Below are 7,715 nucleotides of genomic sequence, written 5' to 3'. Positions count from 1 at the left end.
CTGTCAAGTCCTTCTTTTGACCCATTTTGCCAAAGGAAAGTACGTTGCCTAATAATTATGCACACCTGATATAGGGTGTTAATGTCATTAGACCACACCCCTTCTCATTACAGAGAGGCACATCACCTAATATGCTTAATTGGTAGTAGGCTTTCGAGCCTATACAGCTTGGAGTAAGACAACATGCATGAAGAGGATGATGTGGACAAAATACTCATTTGCCTAATAATTCTGCACTCCCTGTAATCTTCTAGACAAAAAAGTCTAAATATTGAACATTCCTTTTTTAACCTTTTATGAAACATCATATATATGAATATGAATATTAATCTATATTAATCCAAATAGGTTGCTTTAGTGTTTCCAAGTAATATCTATCTTTGGGGCCTGCTGTCCAGCCTCTGAAACCAAGTCCGATAAAAAACCAAGTGCCATGATCAACAGGGGAGCTGCCATAGTAGGTGTGACTGATACGATTTGACCCGCGAGACTACTCAGATTTCTTCGTATCAGGGTGAGCAGGGAAGACACCTGGACAACTTGCCTAATTCACCCATTCACACACGCACTTTTTCTAAGCTTTTATTTCTATATAAATGCTGGTTATCTAACATTCACTCGCATTCATATTCCAATAGCTACAAGACTGCCCCCTGCTGGATGATCCACAGCTGCCCTCAGGAGCTCTGATAGACCAGGCCAAACACCTGGGCAACCTGACCTCTGTTAGTGTTCTTTGTTTTTTCTTTCTCTTGGGAAGTACAGGACAATGACTACCTTTTAAAAGATTTAATTCATTTCAGCAGTTGAAATTAGAAGTTCCAGCATGCTGGACCTCAATGTGAATCAGCGATCTGCTTCACAAACAGGATGACCCTGTAAGTGGGCAATACAGTATAATACCACAACAAAAACAAATACTATTATGACTCTTTTCTGGGAAACATGCAACCAGTCCTGCCATCTCCTGACTGGATCTTCTTCTGCACTTCATCCATGTCTGACCTCGTCTGCATCTTCTCCTTCCCCTTGAAAGAGATTTTCTTTTCTAACCTTGCTACATTAATATTATCTAGCAATTCTCAGTCTGTTGTTTTCTACTTATTATACAAGTTTTTGTAACCATCTGCTTCACCCTGCTGTAACAGTTCGTCCCAAACAGGCTCCTTTGCGCTGCATTGTGTTGTGTTTTTAAGAAGACTAGGAGACTCAGGTTGATTGTTGCTAATTCATTTCCTGAATCAAATCAAATCACTTTTATTGTCACATCTCATGTGCAGGTACATTGGTACAGTACATGTGAGTGAAATTCTTGTGTGCGAGCTTCACAAGCAACAGAGTTGTACAAAACACAATAACGTAAAAAAAGCAAAATATAAGAATGGCTAAATCTGAGACAAATAAATATATGTACAATATATAATAGTATATGCATTTCATATACTATTTGGAAACATAATGGTGTTCGATCAGTGCAAATGGCTCATGACACACAATTTCACACAGCACAATACGGCAACATATCCCATTCTGCTTCAGCATACAGTTTTACACGATATTAAACAAATGAAAAATATATAAAACTGGTGTTGGACGTGTCCACTGAGCACTTATTACAATCTGTGCCCGTCAGTTGCTCAAACAAGTTTTATGTATCTATAATGCTTAACTATGTTATGTGTGGAACAACACAACTAACCTCTGGTATGGCTACAGGAGACTGGCAGCGATTACTGCAGCCAGCCTCACCTAATCGGCCACACCAAGAGGAAGCCGCTGTTTCCCAATTACACTGAGATTTGTTGGAAAGTGGAATAATACCATATAAACACTGTTACATCCGGGACAAATATCTCTGTAGCTCAGCATGTTAGTCTCAATAATTCAATCCAATCATAGCACTGTATTGATGCTTTTGAACTTTGTTAACCCTTTAAAGCCGGTGATAGCGGGCAGTCACAAGCTTTTGCAAACTATTATTTGAACTCTTACCTAAACATGAATCTAACTACTGTTTGTGTGTGTGTCTCAACCTCCAACGCACTCAGCCTCACCCCGCCCGTCGGCGCTTCTAACCTTTTACCAGACAGAAGCTCTCTGTGATAGGTGTAACAATCTTAACTAAGAACATGTGTGATCTATTAAATAAATGCTTTGATGAAATGATATTTAATGTAATGGTAATGATGATGTTATGAATAGTAGCAGTAAAATATTTCCCTGATCTCCACAGTTCACATGTAAAGCATCATTATCGCACTGACTAACAGTAGTGGTGAAACGCTGCAGTGAATGTGTCCTAATGTCAGTATTATCTTATGTGGAGAGTTGTAGTTACTGACAGTGACCACTCTCTTAGTTACTCAGCGACATAACTTCAGGTATAACTGTGTGGGTTTCTTTTTCGTTGTTATGATGGTGCTTCGTCACCATGGAAATGTTATATTCACATTTAGTAAATCATCCTTATACAAGTTAGACACTCGTTATAGTTATACATACTTATTTTAATACTAGACACATTGAGACATTTTCCCCAATAGAATCAAATGTTTTTACAGTTTTTCTGTTTCTTATCGAGGCTTTTATTGTGAAACATCAGCAGCAGGAAGTGTATTTTTCTTTGTGAAGACAAACCAAGTGTAAATGTGTGTGTTGGTGAGCTCACAGTGTTTGTGCTCCTCTTTTCTCTCTGTGGCCTCAGAAATGCTCACTCTGTTTGTACATCACTTATTTTCAAATGATAATGCTTTTAAACAACTTTTGTTAAAAATATTAATTCAACTGTAAATTGTAAATTCAGAACTGTTATTGATCCTTTTTAAAGTGTATATTTATTTATTCCCTTTGCCTTACCCTAGTCTTAAAGTGCATATTTATTTCTTACTCTTCTTATATTATATATTATATTTATTGTTTTTTGGGGTTTTTTGCACTGAATGGAACTGGTGCCTTGTTGTCTCATCTCTCTATATACTGTAATACACATAGCAGAGATGGCAATAAAGTTGACTTTGACTTTGAAATGGAGATAAAATTACATCATGAGGGAATTTTTCCCACCCTGTCCATCAAAAAGACGATAAGGAGAAAGTGTGAGGCGACCTCTGAGTTGAAGTGAGTGCAGAAGTGAAATCAAGAAAAGATGAAGAGAAAGCAGCTGAAACTGCTCCCAACAGCTTCACATGTAGGATCACACAGAGATCATCACCTGGGAGACCAAGTTCAGAAGAGAGGAACTTTGAGAAGGAAGGAAACACGAAAAAGGGATGGGACGCTGTTTCACAGTGTGGAACTTATGAGGCGCACATGTAACCATGGATAAAACTGTTACAATAATACAACAGGAAATGATACAATACAAAAAATAAGAATAAATATGATTAAACAGAAAGTCATCGTGAGTCACATTCATGCTGTAAACAATTGAACAAACGTGTGTAAAAATTCTTGTTAAAACTAGAAAACAGGTTCTGATTGAACGAGTGTTTTGTGTTTGCTATGTTTGCTCCTTTAATGGAACCTTTTCCACTTCTTCCTGTAAGAGAGAGTTAGCTTTGTGAAAAAACAAAAACAAAAAAAAATCTAGTGACTCCAGAGAGAAGAATCCGGGATTTGGAAAACACAAAGGTCTTCTTACTCAAAGAAAAACTGTGGATTTGATCTGATCACAGTGACAAAGAACTAAACTGTGTAAAAGTGTGATAATTTGGACTGTTGACTCATGTTATATGATGACGATATTTTCTTGTTTTGAGCTGAAATAGATTTTTCTATAGGAACTCTGTGTTTAAGCACCAATGCACCAAACTGGGATTGAGAACAATTTAGAGCTCATGCAAAGAAAGACAGAACCTGCTCATCGTGACTAGTAGTGGGCATAAATTCAATGAACTCATAGCACCAAGTGGCTTTATTAGCCCTACAGAACAGACTGGTCTGAGACCCTCATATTGTCTTAAATAAGTGCATTGTGAAGCTAAAGTTTTAGTTTAAATCTTATTCGTGAATCAAGAAATAAAGCTTAAAGAACAACCTCGGTGTGTCATTTAGAACAAAGCTGGAATAACTAAAATGATCTTTATCTATGGAAGGTTAAGTGTGACTTACTCAACTGTCACTGATTTGTTTTGTTTCTCTGTTTGTGTTTTATTAAAGATGCCGGCTTTTCATTTAAAGTTTTCCAGTTCCGATCTTTTCACTGTGCTTTGCTCCAAAACTCCTGCCAACCTAGAACTGGTCCAGTAGCTTTCATATTTGTCTTACAGTACAGCAGTTCCAGGAAACACACAGACAAACACAGACACACACATTACAGTGTTGCCTTCAGTTCAATTTTATTCATATAGCACAGCTGTCAGCTAAAGGTGCTTTATATTTACATCTTATATTATAAGTTAAGACAATAATACAGTAACTCATAATTAAAGGCAGAGAGTTGTATACAAACATGGTGAATGAAGAAGAAACACTCAGTCACCAGCAGTGATATGGTACTACAAGGTCATTAAGATAAGATGGGGCCTGATTATTTAAGACCTTGTATGTGAGGAGCAGGATTTTGAATCATGGGTTTAACATTAAACCCAATTGCCCCTGGTGAGAGGCGGCGGGCTGGGGTGGGTATTCTAATATCCCCTCGGCTTGCTGCCGGTACGTTGGGGTTTTTCCCGGTGGACGAGAGGGTTTGTTCCCTGCGCCTTAGGGTCGGGGAACGGGTCCTGACTGTCATCTGCGCTTATGCGCCGAGTGGCAGTTCAGAGTACCCAGCCTTCTTAGAGTCCCTGGGGGGGGGGGGGGGGGGGGGGGGTGCTGGAAGGTGCTCCACCTGGAGACTCTGTTGTCCTGCTGGGAGACTTCAATGCTCACGTGGGTAACGACAGCGAGACCTGGAGGGGCGTGATTGGGAGGAACGGCCTCCCTGATCTGAACCCGAGCGGTGCTTTGTTATTGGACTTCTGTGCTAATCACAGTTTGTCCATAACGAACACCCTGTTCGAACATAAGAGTGTCCATAAGTGCACATGGCACCAGGACGCTCTAGGCCGTAGGTCGATGATCGATTTTGTAATCGTATCAGCAGACCTGCGACCATATGTTCTGGACACTCGGGTAAAGAGAGGGGCTGAGCTGTCAACTGATCACCACCTGGTGGTGAGTTGGATCAGGTGGCGGGGGAGGACACTGGACAGACCTGGTACGCCTAAACGCGTAGTGAGGGTGTGCTGGGAACGTCTAGCAGAGGCCCCAGTCCGCGAGATCTTCAACGCACACCTCCGGCAGAGCTTCAACAGCATTCCGAGGGAGACTGGGGACATTGAGTCCGAATGGACCATGTTCAGCGTCTCCATTGCCGAAGCTGCTGCATTGAGCTGCGGCCGCAGGGTGGTTGGTGCCTGCCGTGGTGGTAATCCCCGAACCAAATGGTGGACACCAGAGGTGAAGGGAGCCACCAGGCTGAAGAAGGAGTCCTATCTGGCTTGGTTAGCCTGTGGGACTCCGGAGGCAGCTGACAGGTATCGACAGGCCAAGCGGAATGCGGCTCGGGCAGTGGCTGAAGCAAAAACTCGGGTGTGGGAGGAGTTCGGAGAGGCCATGGAAAAAGACTTTCGGACTGCCTCGAAGAGATTCTGGCAAACCGTCAGGCGTCTCAGGAGGGGAAAGCGGTGCTCTACCTGCACTGTGTATAGTGCTGGTGGAGCGCTGTTGACGTCGACTGAGAAAATTGTCAGGTGGTGGAAGGAATACTTCGAGGACCTCCTTAATCCCACTGACACGTCTTCCGAGGAGGAAGCAGAGTCTGGGGATGAGGGGAATGACCCGCCAATTTCCGGGGGCGAGGTCACTGAGGCAGTTAAACAACTCCTTGGTGGCAGAGCCCCTGGTGTTGATGAGGTCCGCCCCGAGTTCCTGAAGGCTCTGGACGTTGTAGGGTTGTCCTGGTTGACACGCCTTTGCAATGTTGCGTGGAGATCAGGGGCAGTACCTGTGGACTGGCAGACCGGGGTGGTGGTCCCCATCTTTAAGAAGGGGGACCGGAGGGTGTGTTCCAACTACAGGGGGATCACACTCCTCAGCCTCCCTGGGAAAGTCTATGCCAGGGTGCTGGAAAGGAGAGTTCGTCCGCTAGTCGAACCTCGGATACAGGAGGAACAATGCGGTTTTCGTCCTGGTCGCGGAACACTGGACCAGCTCTTTATCCTCTTGAGGGTACTTGAGGGTGCATGGGAGTTTGCCCAACCAGTCTACATGTGTTTTGTGGACTTGGAGAAGGCATTCGACCGTGTCCCTCGGGGTGTCCTATGGGAGGTGCTGCGGGAGTATGGGGTGTCTGGCCCATTGCTACGGGCCATTCGATCCCTATACAACCGTTGCAGGAGCTTGGTTCGCATTGCCGGCAATAAGTCGGACTCGTTCCCGGTGGGTGATGGGCTCCGCCAAGGCTGCCCTTTGTCTCCGGTTCTGTTCATAATTTTTATGGACAGGATTTCTAGGCGCAGCCAAGTGGCGGAGGACTTTCGCTTTGGTGGCCTCAGAATCTCATCTCTGATTTTTGCGGATGATGTGGTTCTGTTGGCTTCATCAGGTGAGGGCCTCCAGCTCGCACTGGAACGGTTCGCAGCCGAGTGTGAAGCAGCGGGAATGAGGATCAGCACCTCCAAATCTGAGGCCATGGTTCTCAGCCGGAAAAGGGTGGAGTGCCCTCTCCGGGTCGGGGATGAGTTCCTGCCCCAAGTGGAGGAGTTCAAGTATCTCGGGGTCTTGTTCGCGAGTGATGGGAGAAGGGAACCGGAGATCGACAGACGGATTGGGGCTGCAGCTGCAGTAATGCGGATGCTGCACCGGTCCGTCGTGGTGAAGAGGGAGCTGAGTGTAAAAGCGAAGCTCTCAATTTATCGGTCGATCTACGTCCCTACCCTCACCTATGGCCACGAGCTGTGGGTAGTGACCGAAAGAACGAGATCGCGGATACAAGCGGCAGAAATGAGCTTCCTCCGAAGGGTGGCTGGCCTCTCCCTTAGAGATAGGGTGAGAAGTTCGGCCATCCGGGAGGGGCTCAGAGTAGAGCAGCTGCTGCTCCACATCGAAAGGAGTCAGCTGAGGTGGTTCGGGCATCTGACAAGGATGCCCCCTGGGCGCCTCCTGGGTGAGGTGTTCCAGGCATGTCCCACCGGGAGGAGGCCCCGGGGCAGACCCAGGACACGCTGGAGAGATTATATCTCTCGGCTGGCCTGGGAACGCCTTGGTATTCCCCCGGATAAGCTGGAGGAGGTGGCTGGGGAGAGGGAGGTCTGGGCCTCTTTGCTTAGGCTGCTGCCCCCGCGACCCGGCCTCGGATAAGCGGTTGAAGATGGATGGATGGATGGATGGGTTTAACATTAATATTAAAGTACATATAGAGCTTAATGCACTCCACTCAGTTTTCCTGAAATGCACATCTTACAGTTGACTTTTTACAACCTGGAACAAAGATTTCAAGAATTTCATTGTAGAATACACCAGGCACAGACACATGCACACACAGGTAGGTACAGCCAACTTCCACATTTATTCAAGTGTTTGTTGTTTTGACAGCTGACTCAGTCACACAGTCTGACAGCTCACGAGCCCAGCTGATCTCTCTCCTGGCCGCTCCTCCTCGTCACTATAAACACAGCGGAGGGAGACCATCATCAGTCCATAAACAACATCAGCTGTTCTTACCGGCCTCGCAG

Source organism: Copadichromis virginalis, linkage group LG3, assembly GCF_057382275.1.
Source record: "Copadichromis virginalis isolate Kocher_CV1m ecotype Utaka linkage group LG3, C_Virginalis_male_GT1.1, whole genome shotgun sequence".
Classification (NCBI taxonomy): Eukaryota; Metazoa; Chordata; class Actinopteri; order Cichliformes; family Cichlidae; genus Copadichromis; species Copadichromis virginalis.
The sequence above is the reverse complement of the archived record's forward strand: the minus strand, read 5'-3'. Positions refer to the sequence as shown.